We start from the raw sequence: 15,293 nt of genomic DNA, 5'->3' as shown, positions 1-15,293 counted from the left end.
ACGCTTTACTCTGTCATTCATCGTTACGGTTTTCTGAAGTTAAGTTCATTGATTTCATTTTTCCTGAAAAAACAAGAAATCCATTCGAATATGATCCTATTCAACGTTCCAGCTTGAATTTCAATACGGTTTAAGTGCACAATTGTATTTCCAGGACGAAAACCTTGAAATTTCCTGCATGCGACAATTGACCTACCGCCACGCTTGATTTTAAAAATCTTGCCCTTGCACAAGATTTCCTCAAAAGACACTAATTCAAACAATACCTCGCAAGCGATCCAGCTCATTGAAGCATGGCACTTTTCTTCCAAATTTTCTAAAGCACTCCAAGTGGGCTCTTCACCTTGTCTTTTCTTGCTGCACGACGCGCAGAATAATTGCTCGATTCTTCGCCAAAGGTAGACAGAAGAGACACTTCACTTCACGTGGATCAACAGGAAGTGCTTTGAATGGCGAGAAGGATCAGGCCTGTGAGTGTCCCGCGGAGCGGTGTCGAGAGGATCGTGACTCCCCGAGGGGTCAGGGTCTTTTTGCTCTGTGTCCAAATCCTATTGTTTCCAGTTGGATGCTGGGCCTGGAAACCTATTTGAATGCCCTGAGAAGAGAAATTGGAGAACTTCGAGAGGATGTGCACACCGTTACGCTTGTTTAGCATGCAATTGAGCCAATTTATAGTCTTGTCTTTTCGGCTGCTTTCTTCTCAATGAAGTCCACAGGGATTCTCCGAAGAAGTTTAAGAATCCTTCCAAGAATCGGTACTCCATCCAAGTGTGCTGTGCGGGTACAACTCGCGCACGTGACACTTCGGCCGACCTACTTTGATGAGTCCGCCGACACTCGAGGGGCTCGAGTAATGCGGTTAGTTGGTGAAGTGACTTCCATGGCCTGCTTTGGGCTGGGAAAATCAACACCTCATTTTGAGGGGTATCAACAAAAGTTTATGATTTTCCTCTCTAGACAAGTCAGCTAATTGCCGTGGGTTTGGAGGTGGTGACATAACCTGCCCAAATTAAAAGCCTAAAACGAACTCACTTAAGGTTGAACGGACATACATTACCCTAACTAGATAAAATTGAGCTATCTTTCGGGTGTGGACTCCACTCACTTACAGCTGTAGCCGTTTTGTCTGATTCAAAATAATTAAACTGACCAATTAAAAGACGCAAGTACTCGCCGGCAGTGACTGTGACGCAACCCCTCATTAGACCATTACTAATGTTATTCAATGAGGGGCTATCAAATTTCACGCCCCAACCATTAACAGGCCCATCTCGTGGTGATGGCCGGGAAGAATGGAGAACAAACCGGCCGAAAAGCGCGGGCAACACCTCCGGCTATATTGCCTAAATAAAATAGCGACGAAGGGATCATAAAAAAGCGTCGAACGTTAATTAATTTGATTCGAATAAACAGAGAAGGAACTGAAAGAGGAGAAAAGTGTAGACATAAATTGATCTACTTTGAGTCAGGAAGTGTCTTCTTTGGCAGCTCGTTCTATGGATTCAACGAAACGCAGCTGATTTTTAATTATGCGAATGGTCAGAATTGGTTCTCTAAAAAATAGGACTTAAGTTACCGTCATCAGGGGTGACATTGAGTCTGGGGGGTGAGATCGGGTCATACAAATTTCAGCATTTTTGTATGACCCAATCTCACCCTCCAGACCCAATGTCACCCCTGATGATGGTATTTAAAAAATACCTACAAAACATAACGATTTTTCCAACACAGTCCAGACTCGATTGTCCGAAGCCTCGATTATCCGGAGGTTTGTTTGGGACTTCGGAAAAAAATATTTTCTTATTTTTAACATGAAATTCGACCCCAATTCAATCAAATTTTAATAGTTGATTGCCAATTAAATAAAAATTAATTATATTGCGCAATTCTCACTAACTTGGACTTCGCACTAATTTATTGCTATCGATCGCACTATTGCGACTTGTCAAACTGGCTTGGGAAATTTAAATTTTCTCAAAAAATGATCAAAGCGAGCCGATGTTGCTCACCTGTCAATCGCAATTTTAAAGTGCGAATGTCCAGTTTGGTGGAAACTGCGACTGGAAATGTAAATAAACAACTGCTGGTTGCCTAGGTTTTGGTAATTTTGTTGTCAAAAGTACGAGAGAAAAGTGCGGGCCAAATCCAAGTTACAGTGCAAGGGTCAATATTATTTTTAATATTTAATCCCCACCATTTTGGCCGCCATCTTGGATTTACAAATTCTAAGTCACTTGCGTAGTTTTGAGGATCGAAAAAAAAATCCTGTTTCGATTATCCGAAGAAATTTTATTTTCCGAGGCCTTCGGATAATCGAGTCTGGACTGTATTGTTATAAAATAATTGAAACCGATAATTATAAATATTATATATTAATCAACAGACACAAATTTAAACAACATATCATGGAAATTGATAAAAGCTTTAAAAAAAATTGGAATTACAGTCCAGACTCGATCACCCGAAGTTTAGATTATCAGAAGTTTCGATTATCCGAAGTTCGATTATCCGAAGGTTTGTATGAAACTTCGGATAATCGAATCACAAACAAAGACAAATTAAATTCGAGTTCTGCGACCCAATTTTAGTCGGATTTCAATAGTTGATTGCCTATTAAATAACAAATGCATTTTTTTCAATATTTGGAGCCTGACATTTCAAAAGGGCACAAAACTTTTGTAACCAATAGTGTATCCCTTTCACTCAAATGACAGTTTGTATAAGGTGTGAGAGGGATACACTCTTGTTTACACAAGTAGTGTGCCCTAATGAAATGGAAAGCACGATTTCATCACCTTAATTTGAAGTTTGCCCTTGAGATATTTTAAAATGCTGGAAGATAAAAACTGTGTTAAAATATTTTTAGTAACTTAATCAAGCTCAAATAGGTGATGCTAAATTTATAATATTATTCATTTCTCAAAAAATAGAAAAGGAAGTTTACCAAAGTATCATTCTTGTTTTTAATCAAAATTTAGGCCGTTGCAGATATTTTTCAAAGTTTCAATTTTTAAATTAAATTTGTTCACAAATTTTGTTAATAATGTTAATTGTATTTTTAAACTTTATGCTAATGTTTCAAAAAATGTTTTTCATTCAACTAAGCAAAATTCATATTCCAGCATGCGCCATGATGATTTCTCAATCATCTAAAAAAACCTCCCAAATCTGCCCAACTGCCGCCCAACTCTCAGCATCATCAGCCCGGCTCATCTCAGCACCGGAAGAGCCCATCTCCGCGGCGATAGTGACTTGAGATCCCCCAACACAGAAAAAAAACATGACTCAAAAAGAAGCTCATGAAAATGGCCAATAGCACGCTACATATTTGCTACCTCCACCAACAACACGATCAAAAGCCAGCAAAAAAAAAACAAATTCTCAGCCCCAAGACTTGAACCGGCGACGACGACGACGCGGGGCTTCTTCTCCTCTCTCGGCTAATACCTTGTGTGCTACCAGTTAAGCCTCATTTTCGTGTATCTCTGCTTGCTCGCCTTTTTTTTTGCTCGGCTCGCAAACTGCTCCCGCTCCTCGTGCTCCCTCACCCCATCAAACCTTCTCCTTTTAGCTTGTGCGGATGTTCGTATACATTATAGTTTTATTAAGCTAAATTGGCTCGAGCTCAACACGTGATACAAAGAGCACCAATCTACCATCAAACAGCGTCGAAAAAGGCAAAAGTGGTGTGTGGATCTCCACTGCTCGCAAAGAGAGCGAGAGACGAGGCACAGGCCAATGAATGAGAGTTGCTCGGGACTGCTCACTCTTTCAGGCTGGTGATGTTCGCCGTCTCGCTTTTGCTAACTGATTTGTTAACCGTTAAAGAATTATATGTATAATGTATAATGCTTCCCTTTTATAAAACATGTTTCTCTCTTATTGGGCTTGCCGAGTGGCAACCGGGTCTGTGCTCGCCGGAACGCAGTAAGCGACGATTTTGAACAAGTGAGGAGGTTCGTGGACATGGAGGCGCTTGGTGGATAGTGAGGAGAATTAAAAACTTTTTTACAGATACCTTTTTTGAATATTAATAAATGTTATAACAAGATTAAACTTCTATAACTTACATTGCACACATAATAACTTCATTTAAAAAAAATGATTCTATACAGTCATCCCACATATTCGGAACACCCACAAATTTGGAAAACTTTTGTGATAATTTGTCAATAGCATGCCAAATGCAGCTTTTCTCTCGACCCTACTATTTTTAGGACCTTTATTTGGACATTTTCTTGCTATTTCACTACTAAAAGTAGTATTTTTGACAAAAAACTTCACTTCAAGACTATTTTATCCAGAGCAGCAAAACACTGCCTCCAAATTGCCTGTTCCATGATTGTGGGATGTTATTGTGCCTCCCACAATTGTGAAACACCTGAATTTAACTGATATTTTCACAAAAAAAGTTATCAGACCATGGATAAAACATCACTAAGCTTGAGTTTCACTGGTTGCAGTGTGTGAAGTCATTATTTTGTTACAAATATGTACTCCTGGAGGGATCCAAAGTTTGTTTACATCCGTAAGAAAAAAGTGTTCCGAATTTGTGGATTTCAAGGGTCAAAGTTTTTCTTCAAAAACTTGATATAAAAGTAAAAATTTGCAGTTGTTCGATACAGCATTCGAAAGATCGCATGAAAAGCTTTCAAATGAAGGTAAAAGCGAATCATTAAGTTCAATTACCGATTTGCTATGATTTTTGAACATTGGCCGATCTGCAAACTGTAAAAATATAAAAAATTAAAACTTTTCGCCAATTTTTAGTCTTGTGATCATTTGTCAAACGTGCGCATTTAAAAAAAAAATTGTAGGTGTTTTCTACACAGAAAAAAATGATGGTAATATTCATCAGGAAATGGTGACAGATTTTGTGGCAAAATAAATGATAAATTTTACCCCAGAAAATGATTAATTTTCATCAGTTTTTGATGAATATTCATCAGGTTCACATTTTTACACATTTTTTATGTTATATTACACAAATAAAGAGGTAATATTCAACCTACCAAATTTTCAACATTCCAAAATTCAACTTTTTTTTTCTGTGTAAGAAAAATGTCTGAAATTTTTTTGGCTTAGGACGTGTCACAAGATGGCACACAAGTGACGAAATTTTGTCTGATTGAAATTATATTTTTCTGGCTCTAAAATGTTGTTGCCAATCATAATCTAAAACAAAAATTTGAAGAAAACTAAATGTTCTTTTTTTAATTATCTATATGCTCTCTAGACCAATTCTTTAAAATGAAAAACTATCCAAATTTCAATTATGTTTAAAAATTTTTGGTTCTATTTTTACTCAAAAAAATCATCAGTTTTGATCTTAAAATTAATCTAAACCAACTTTACTGAAACTTTGACAAAGGTCGTATTTTGGCCCCTCAATTCATTTACTTAATAAACAATTGAAAACTTGTATATCGGCTTTTTTGTATCCAACATTTGCCATCACATGTTCAAATCGTTTCGAGAAATATATTTCTAATCGCAAATAAAAAAATAATAAGAAGATAAATACCACAATTTGATGAGAAACGAAAAAACAATTGGAGGAATATTCACTAATTTAGCAAGACTGAAATTTGTGAAACTTTGGCCATGCATTCGCAGTGTCAAAAGATGCCACTGAAAAAAAATCATATCTCCGGAACGGCTGAACCAATTTTAGCTTGCCTCGTTGCAAAAGAAAGTTGATCATTGAATGTAAAGTACTAACTTCATTTGTTGATTTGAAGGTTTCAAGAGCTCAAAAAGTTCACAGCTAAAAATACTTGCTTTATGCGTTTTCAGAAAATTTCATATCCAAAAATGGTGAATATCCATTAAAGGATTCTGAGAAATGGTTCTTTGAAAAAAAAATTATCGGGTTCCGGATAATCAATCGAACTAAAAGTAACATGCTTCTCCATCAAAATGAGCTCCCAGTACATTTTACTGGGGACGCATGGTGTTTGGTGTACCGAATTCCGATATTTTTTCAGATAATCATGTCTCAGTATGTTATATATGTATCATGTATGTTATGTAAATCATCTTAAAAATAATAGAAAAAAATTTCAACTCAGAGCTCCTTCAAATTTGGTTCAAATCAGCAAAGATAATTTTAATTTAATCTTTAAGAGTATTTAAGTATGTTTATAAAATGTGATTATATTTTTCCACAGAAGCTTACTTAACTTATCACAGTATTACCAATCTTTTGCAACGTGGAATTTGTTCAGCCGTTTCTGTTTTTTTTTTTTTTTATTTGCTTTTTGCAAAAAACGTCAAAAACCGCTTTTTTACCAACCCATTTCTCCTGTTTGACGTGGAGTCGCTGTATTTAGAAATACAAAAATCTGTATCTTGAGACTAGATTTTTTTGATCAAGTTAATGGCTTGATCAACGATTTAAATATTTTCGAAGAGCTGCGTAAATTTCCAACATTTTTCATTTTTGAACTCAGTTTATTTATTGTTTATATTTTTGCCCCCCCTCGACTTTGACCAGAGTCGGGGGACATAAACTTCAAAAGATATTTGCAACGGCCTAAGATTTATTGAATTGTACATAAGCTGTAAACACCTGGAACAATCCATTGATAAATTCATATAAATAAACCATTTATTTATGTTGCTTTAAAATTGTTAAACTTTAATATTTTTTATCGATGGAGACGCCCATTCCCTATTCAAAATTCCCCCTCTCAGAAGAAATCCATCGCTTACTGCGTTCGCGTGCCGCCACAGCCCGCACCTCGTCTGTGTGTGTAAGTCACCATCTGTTTATGTGTTTTTTCTCTCTCTCCTGCTGCTGCTGTTTCGCCCTCCCCCCATTTCACACCCACCCCCGTTCTGCCACCCCTTTTCGCCCGACTGTGTATGATAATGTGTGGCTCGACTCGTGGGAAAATAATTTTTAACTCGAAATTCCCACACTGTTTTTTATGCTTTTTCCTTCCTTACATAGGCCACAGAGGGGAGGGGAGTCTGGTGGGGGGAGCTCTTTGCGGTCGTCGCCGCTGGAGTTGTTGTTGTTTAGTGTTATAGCGGAGCGCACGTGGTCGGTCGTCGCGCCGTGCCCCAGAGGAGAAAAAAAGGGTCGATGGTGGCGGCGAGGGGCGGCCTACTGCGACTGCTGACTACCGAGCCAAGCCGGGTAAGGGAGCGTTCTTTTATTACGTAACGCGAAAAATCGGACTTTTAGACCCCCTCCCCCCCTCGTAACAAAATTTCCATACAAATTTTAAAAATTTTGTATGGAGCGTAACACGGCCTCCGACCCCCCCTCCCCCCCTACTGCGTTACGTAATAAAAGAACGCTCCCTAAGGTGAGGGTGAAAGGGGGGGGCGGTGGACGTGTCGGATCGCGCTCGAAGCATGCTGGCTATCAGGCACCGATCAAAGCAACCAGAGAAAGAGCTTTTTGGATGGCTTGTTGTTGCGATGGTGGGTGACGGGGGAGGTGGAGGGAGGCGAGAAGTTTGACGTGCTTACTTCGATGAGTGGCAATCGGTGGTGCTGGTTTAGACCAAATCGCGCACACAGTGCACGTTCCTTCTATTAAGAAGGGGGAGGGATCTGTTTTGGTCTCTGAATATTTGGACATGACTAGATTACTTTACCAAAAGGTCCTATTAGCATGCATAGCTCCTTTTGAAAAAGTACTCTTGTTTTAGTTTTTAGTTTTTAGTTTTTAGTTTTTAGTTTTTAGTTTTTAGTTTTTAGTTTTTAGTTTTTAGTTTTTAGTTTTTAGCTTTTAGTTTTTAGTTTTTAGTTTTTAGTTTTTAGTTTTTAGTTTTTAGTTTTTAGTTTTTAGTTTTTAGTTTTTAGTTTTTAGTTTTTAGTTTTTAGTTTTTAGTTTTTAGTTTTTAGTTTTTAGTTTTTAGTTTTTAGTTTTTAGTTTTTAGTTTTTAGTTTTTAGTTTTTATTTTTTAGTTTTTAGTTTTTAGTTTTTAGTTTTTAGTTTTTAGTTTTTAGTTTTTAGTTTTTAGTTTTTAGTTTTTAGTTTTTAGTTTTTAGTTTTTAGTTTTTAGTTTTTAGTTTTTAGTTTTTAGTTTTTAGTTTTTAGTTTTTAGTTTTTAGTTTTTAGTTTTTAGTTTTTAGTTTTTAGTTTTTAGTTTTTAGTTTTTAGCTTTTAGTTTTTAGTTTTTAGTTTTTAGTTTTTAGTTTTTAGTTTTTAGTTTTTAGTTTTTAGTTTTTAGTTTTTAGTTTTTAGTTTTTAGTTTTTAGTTTTTAGTTTTTAGTTTTTAGTTTTTAGTTTTTAGTTTTTAGTTTTTTAGTTTTTAGTTTTTAGTTTTTAGTTTTTAGTTTTTAGTTTTTAGTTTTTAGTTTTTAGTTTTTAGTTTTTAGTTTTTAGTTTTTAGTTTTTAGTTTTTAGTTTTTAGTTTTTAGTTTTTAGTTTTTAGTTTTTAGTTTTTAGTTTTTAGTTTTTAGTTTTTAGTTTTTAGTTTTTAGTTTTTAGTTTTTAGTTTTTAGTTTTTAGTTTTTAGTTTTTAGTTTTTAGTTTTTAGTTTTTAGTTTTTAGTTTTTAGTTTTTAGTTTTTAGTTTTTAGTTTTTAGTTTTAGTTTTTAGTTTTTAGTTTTTAGTTTTTAGTTTTTAGTTTTTAGTTTTTAGTTTTTAGTTTTTAGTTTTTAGTTTTTAGTTTTTAGTTTTTAGTTTTTAGTTTTTAGTTTTTAGTTTTTAGTTTTTAGTTTTTTGTTTTTAGTTTTTAGTTTTTAGTTTTTAGTTTTTAGTTTTTAGTTTTTAGTTTTTAGTTTTTAGTTTTTAGTTTTTAGTTTTTAGTTTTTAGTTTTTAGTTTTTAGTTTTTAGTTTTTAGTTCTTTTTCTTCTTTCATCTCGCTGGTCAAAAATACGCCCACTTACCCTAAACTGTCATGATAGGGGCGCGACACCGAACAAACACACATAAAAATGGGTTCGCTTTTCATTGAAGAAGCATGCCCCAGCTTAATTATTATTTTATGTTGTGATATTTAAAACCAACTGACAGTTTTCGATTCACACGGGGCCGAAAGAGAGGTGCCTGAGATATGCAAATTGGACCATGGGCTCGGTTCGGCCTCGGAACGGTTACAAATTAGGTTCCACGCCGAGGGGGAGCACACACACATTTGAAATGCTAATTTTGGTGGGGGACCCACTACCGTGTTGGTTGGATGAAAACCAGTCAGCGTGTGATGATCGGAGGACAGTAATTATGATTAGCTATGGGCGCGCGTTCGCGATCATCCCCACGAGTATCATAAATAGATTGTTGGGAAGCATGCGATGTCGCTGGAACTGGCTTTCTAAGGCAAATGAGTGTCCAATTACTGTGAAGAGGAATCGTTAAAACGAACTGACCGCGATGACCAGGTAAATGAGCTAATGACACAATTACTCAGGAATATGATATTACAAGATTATTTGCAGTAACAATGTTGTAGTGAAGGAAATTTGTTTAAAATAATTCAAACCACAAAAAAATCAAATCATTTAAAAAATTAACACCTCCAAATAAATGTCCCTAATGGGGTCCCAAACTGTGATTCAGCTCAATTATTCAAAATCGCGAACCAATCGCACCTTTTGTCGTTTCTTGTTTTTTATTACTCGCTTCGACTCGTAGTCGTGAGGTGAGTTTTTGAGTACCTTTTGTGTCTCGCGTCCATTTACATATTTAACTTCTTCTTCTTCGTCGCTCAATCTGTGGTGGCTTATCTGGCCATAAAAAGAAGAAGGCACGCTCCAAACTCGAGAGCTTCTGACTGTGGGAAACTTCTCCGACTTGGACTCCACAACTCCACAAGTCTCGAGATCCGATATGGTTGTCTCATCGATCGGTCGTGAAGTGGAGCCATGTTACAGAGCGAAAAAACAACGGAGCAGCAAGGGAGGAGGGGTAACATATTTATTGGAAGCGTGTTTGGCATGCTTTTTAGCTCCATAACATCTCATCGCCGTCGTCATCCACAAGCTTGGGTCTAAGTTGGCCGCGCCGAGTTGGTGCGCGAAGCGTGAGACAGAACGGGCGCGTTGCGTAGCAGGCGGATAACGATTTAGCGAGCAGGACAGTGCGGTGGGGGAGGTTTGGAACGTACACATTTTTTTCTGAATAAATAATTATTAACCGATAAACCGATGATTTACAACTTGAACACTTCAAACTTACGTGGAATTTCCCGAGGATTCCTAATATGTCAAAATTGAGCTCAAAATTAAGATTTGATCAAGTTAAACGAAAATGCGAGCAATTTAATGATCAAACATCAGTTAGATCCCTTTGTCGTAGGTGGCTCAATTTTTAAATAAGTTCATTTCATGTATAGACAAACAGACGCTGAAAGTTTCATCCAAATCCGTGCACCTCGATACGACTTCAAGAACAAACCGAGCAAAATTTACAAAAACTGCTTCTTGAGCAGTAAAAAAAGCCAAATTTTGATTTTTAATGTACAAACAAAATTCCACACAAATTAACCACAAAATTGATTTGACAATCTTCATTCTCTCTTTCGCCGGCCGCAAAGCAATATTCGTGAAGGTGCGCACTCGTTGTTGCGCTCTAAACTCTTATTTATGAAGGGTATCAATCTTATAATAAATACTCCTTTAATAATTTATTACATATTCAATCTTGCAACCCATAACCCCTACACCCCTCTGCCACAAAACTTTGTAGAACATTGTTACACTAAAAAAAAAACCTGCAAAAATTACAAAAAAATACGAAATTATAAAATGAAATTTCCATATCATCACAATTGGGTCCTAAAATTAAGCTTAAATTTGTGATATTATTGTTCACAACGATAAAGCTAATTTTTCTGAGTACAATGACCCATTGAACGACCGCTAAGGATTTAAAATTGATTCTTAATTCAATTTTTAAAAATTAACTTCACGGCCCTTCTTGACAGAAAATGTCCTACTTGACAGCTCGTTCCAAGGGGACCAAGTTGATCCATCGAAAAATGTTGTCTTGTCAACTTTTTTTTTGCGTTAAAATGAAAAAAGTGATAAGAAATGGTTTTTAATCGTGTTTTTTACCGTTGGCTGCAAATTATTGAAAAACACGTAATTTTTTGCATGTTCAAAAACGGAAGTGGCCGTACCGCCCCTCCGTCACTTTTTTTTTTTTTCTCCAAATAAAATGAATTTATTTGCTTACTCAGTTCGTCGACCCGATTCACAAAAAAATATGCTCAGAGAGGAGAGAATCCAACAAAATGACAGCGCCGTGCTATTTTGATGTCAAATATGGCTTTGATGTTGTGTAAACAACAACATTTCAAAATATTGCTGATAAAGTTGTCTCTTTGAGCCATTTGTTATACTACCCGATGGGAGTGAGCGGGAGAGTAAAAGAGAGAGTTTCCAGTAGTGATTAATGTGGAAGTGAAAAACGGTAGGAACAAATCAGAGCAGTTTAGGTCGCGTTGCACTCACGAAACTTGGTTGTCAGCTAATTCATTGAAATTTTTTGCAATTCCGTCGTGAAACTACATACTTTTCCTGTCATTCTCGAACGACGAAAGAGCCTACCTTTCTGTACCATAAATAACAGAATCGAATAGTAACACTTTTTAAAATAAATGTTGAAAAGTTCTACTTTTCAGCACTGAAATGGATGTTGAAAAGTTGAACTTTTTAGCACTTATTTCGAAAAGAATTACCTTTCAATATTTTTTTTTAATTTAAATGATTGATTGACAAAACACATAAACTCTGACTTATAATTCCACTCGTAGGGTGTTTTTCGGAATTACAAAAAAAAAAGTTGTATTGAACGCGTTGAAAAACTTGGTATTTATTCAATGCGGTGAACCTTGTTGGATCTTCTTTCTGCGACTTGTTGCATAAACTACTATTTTTGCCTGAAACAACTTGGAAAAATGTTTGCAATAGCCTAAAGCCAAAAAGATGCTTACTGATTTTCCTAGACAACTATTAAAAGTACAAAACATAAAATCCACTGTAACAAAAATTCAATCGTAAAGAACATTTTGTATTTTTTCATAGGTCATTTAAAAATTTAGTGATTTTTTAAGATCGAAAGTTTTCTTTTATGGCCAAATAATTACAAAAAATATGAAGGTAAATCTTGAACTAAAAATATTTCGAAATAACATTTCATTTAACAATTGTGTAACTTGTTAAAATTGAAAATATGTGCTTGATTAGTCCTGATTATAACTCACACCTTTGACAAAGGCTTGGTTGATTAGAAAATACTCACAAACAGAAACCCCCCTTCAAAATCGGTCCGAAAAATCAGAAGGCAAACATATATTTTTACAAAAAACCTAAAAATTTTAAAGAAATTTTGAGTGCAATCAGCTGAAAATATTTTAATATGCATTTGCCTGTATTTATTAACAATTTTAAATCTCTATATATTTTATTTTTTGAGAAATTCCGTTGTACAGTCGGCGAACAAAAATTCCTCAATACTGAGATATTTTGAAAACTAATGATGGCAAAACAATAGCCAGGTGAAAAATGCATTTTTAAAAAAAAATTTCATTCAAATGTTAGTACCATGCACAGAAAAAAAAAGTTGAATTTTGGAATGTTGAAAATTTGGTAGGTTGAATATTACCTCTTTTTTTGAGTAATATTACATAAAAAATTTGTAAAAATGTGAACCTGATGAATATTCATCAAAAACTGATGAAAATTCATCATTTTCAGAGGTAAAATTAATCATTTTTTTTGCCACAAAATCTGTCACCATTTCCTGATGAATATTACCATCATTTTTTTTTCTGTGTGGCTTGTGATTTCATTTTTTTACTTATTTTATTTTTTGTCCCCCTTCGACTTTGGGCAACCTCAACAAATATTTGCAACGGCCTTATTTGGACATGAGGAAACATCAGAAAAAGATTCACCTAAATAAAAAGTACTATAACAAAAATCCAGAAATAAAATCGCGATCTACACAGAACTATTTATGCAAAAAATTTAATTGTGAGTGAAAATCATCGCGTCATGATCAAGAATCATGTTGAAATCAATGCGTCTCCATCCGATCAACTCATTTCGATCGCAGTAACCATCTCCCACCATTCAACGGTAGCCCGCCGCCACAAAAGGAGCACGATAAACCATGCTCCATGGGTGACTAGATGGGTGCCACCAGGGGGATGACAGCTGGGGATTTCAGCCTACCTCACATCATTTCAATATGGCGTCGTTTGTTTATAAACAGTGGGCGTTTGTTTATAACAGCGATAAAAGTAAAGATGCGAAAAAGCAACAAAATTATGTCGTTTCTTATCAATAGTCAATCAAATTAATCAAATCTTCCACGAGGTAGGTGTAAAGAGAGCAGTGCTACAATGATCTTTTAATAAAATATGAATCTCCACCTCCCCCAGTGCAGTCGCAAAGTGAACCCAACAACAAAACCCACGGCGTGGTTCATGGACATCCGGGGGCTTCATCTACATTGTGTTCGGCTCGAAGGAGATAGCGCTTGCAATGAACGAAACGCTGTGCCGGAATTGCCACACCAAGGTCAACCGAAAGCGCACCAACCAGGCCGCTTTGAGCACCCCCAAACGATTCTCGCTTGACGCAGACTCCGAACCATCACTGAGAACGACCAAACCAAACTGAAATGTACCCGGAATGATGTCCACGATCGCAGAAGGAATCAACCGGCTGTTTCCCAAAACTGACGGAACTGACCGACGTCAACGTGCTGCAGAATCTTCCAGTATGCGAATTATGGGTGTCTTGTCCTATCAATTGGTTTTTGGACACGGCTGCCACCTCATGGAGCAAACGGTCCAGCACCGGCTGAATCCGGAAGGAGATCAACAGACATATTACAAAATAAATAAATGAAGCTTTGCCCTGTTGCCTGCCCCGAACGGCCGCGTGTTTCGATCTATTCCTGCCTGTCCTAGTCTCGTGCTCCTTTTGCCCCAAAACTTTCCTCTGGTCGCGGTTTTCGATTAATTGTTTCTCGTGCACTTTCGCCACCTGTCGAATCCTCTCCCGCTTGGCTTTGGCCTCCTCGGGCGTTTGAATAACTATAACCGGCGCGGGATTTGTTGAACATTCGCATCAACTTGACCCGTTCCTCCTCGATCTGTTCTCGTCATTCCGGTTCCCCCGGCGGAAACGGAGCAGTGTTTGTTTGCGTTTTGAGCAGCAGCAATTTGGTGCTGTACTGAGCTGACCAAGCATCGTCAGGTCAGCAGATCGGCGACTGACTAAAAAAATTACATGAAAACATCCAAAACCCAAGCCAACACCTTTGAATTTATTTATACTGTTTGTGGCAATAAGAAAACGACAAAAAATAGTTTAAAACCTCTCAGAAATTTAATTTCCATAAATAGGTAAGATTGATGATTGACATTTTACCCGAATGAAAACCAAGTTGTGCGATATTAGGGTAATTCATCAGTACCAAAATTGACACTTCTCACTTGTCAAAGTACCAAAACATGTCAAAGTACCAAAAGATCTCAAAAGATGAGAGGTAGGCTCACACTGTATGGAGTTTGACAGGTCGTCTACTCCCTGGGTGCCACTGCGCCGCTGGTGCCTCGTGCTCAGTGTCACCGCGCCGCCCTCCCTCCGTACCTGGTTCTCCAACTCTGCGGGGACCACGCTGATGACCGCGAGATATCCGCACCCCACCAGCCAACCCAGCTGATGGGAGGCACGCGAGAAGCCGCGGATTGGGCACGGGTCAAACCTCTTGCACTGGGCGAGCATTTATCATCCTAAGCAAGCAAGCCGCGGAGTTGATGTGTGGTTCCCATGGTAGCCGGGGCAGTAGCAAAACTTGTCCAATAAGTAGGTATAGTTGGGTATGCCTACTCTAGACGACTAGGAGTGGCTGTTGGCAGGCTGATGGTGGGTTGCTATGATTATTATGAATAGAGACTCGATGTTTCGCACGCGTGCGCGCTCGCGCCGTTTTTTGAACTTTAAACTGCGAGGAGAGGAGATGTTGATGGTTGAGATGGTGAAGATGAGATCGCGTATTTGCGGTAGCACCGAGAGCTAAGCCATGTGGTTAACCGCGTGTTTGGTTGATATCTTTGTTCAGGGGTGGGGGGAGTTGCCATGCTTGACTTGAAGGAGCTTAGCGCGTGTTCCATCTCGGCATAATTAGCGCATTTGCTAGTCAATGTGTTTTTTTTTTTTTATTGCTTTGCTTCATTTTTTGAGAAGTTCAACAAACGCCTTGTTGAAAAACTGATCTCTCTGCTCATCCGTAAAGGGGGAAATTCGCTATCATGTTACGAATTTGCATATTTTTCCCCGCAAAATTCATCCCACACGAACCAAACTTTAGCCG

At 37.2% G+C, this 15,293-nt stretch overlaps 1 long non-coding RNA gene across 1 annotated transcript; it reads left to right on the top strand.

Moving 5' to 3' along the window:
- The first annotated feature begins 13,113 nt into the window (after positions 1 to 13,113).
- LOC128093129 (uncharacterized) lies at positions 13,114 to 13,848 on the top strand. The gene is made up of 2 exons (XR_008212258.1): positions 13,114 to 13,285; positions 13,351 to 13,848. It is a non-coding gene; the product is annotated as an uncharacterized LOC128093129 (long non-coding RNA).
- Positions 13,849 to 15,293: the final 1,445 nt, after the last annotated feature.

The sequence above is a fragment of the Culex pipiens genome, chromosome 2 (assembly GCF_016801865.2).
Source record: "Culex pipiens pallens isolate TS chromosome 2, TS_CPP_V2, whole genome shotgun sequence".
NCBI classification, from domain to species: Eukaryota; Metazoa; Arthropoda; class Insecta; order Diptera; family Culicidae; genus Culex; species Culex pipiens.
The sequence above is the reverse complement of the archived record's forward strand: the minus strand, read 5'-3'. Positions and strand labels throughout refer to the sequence as shown.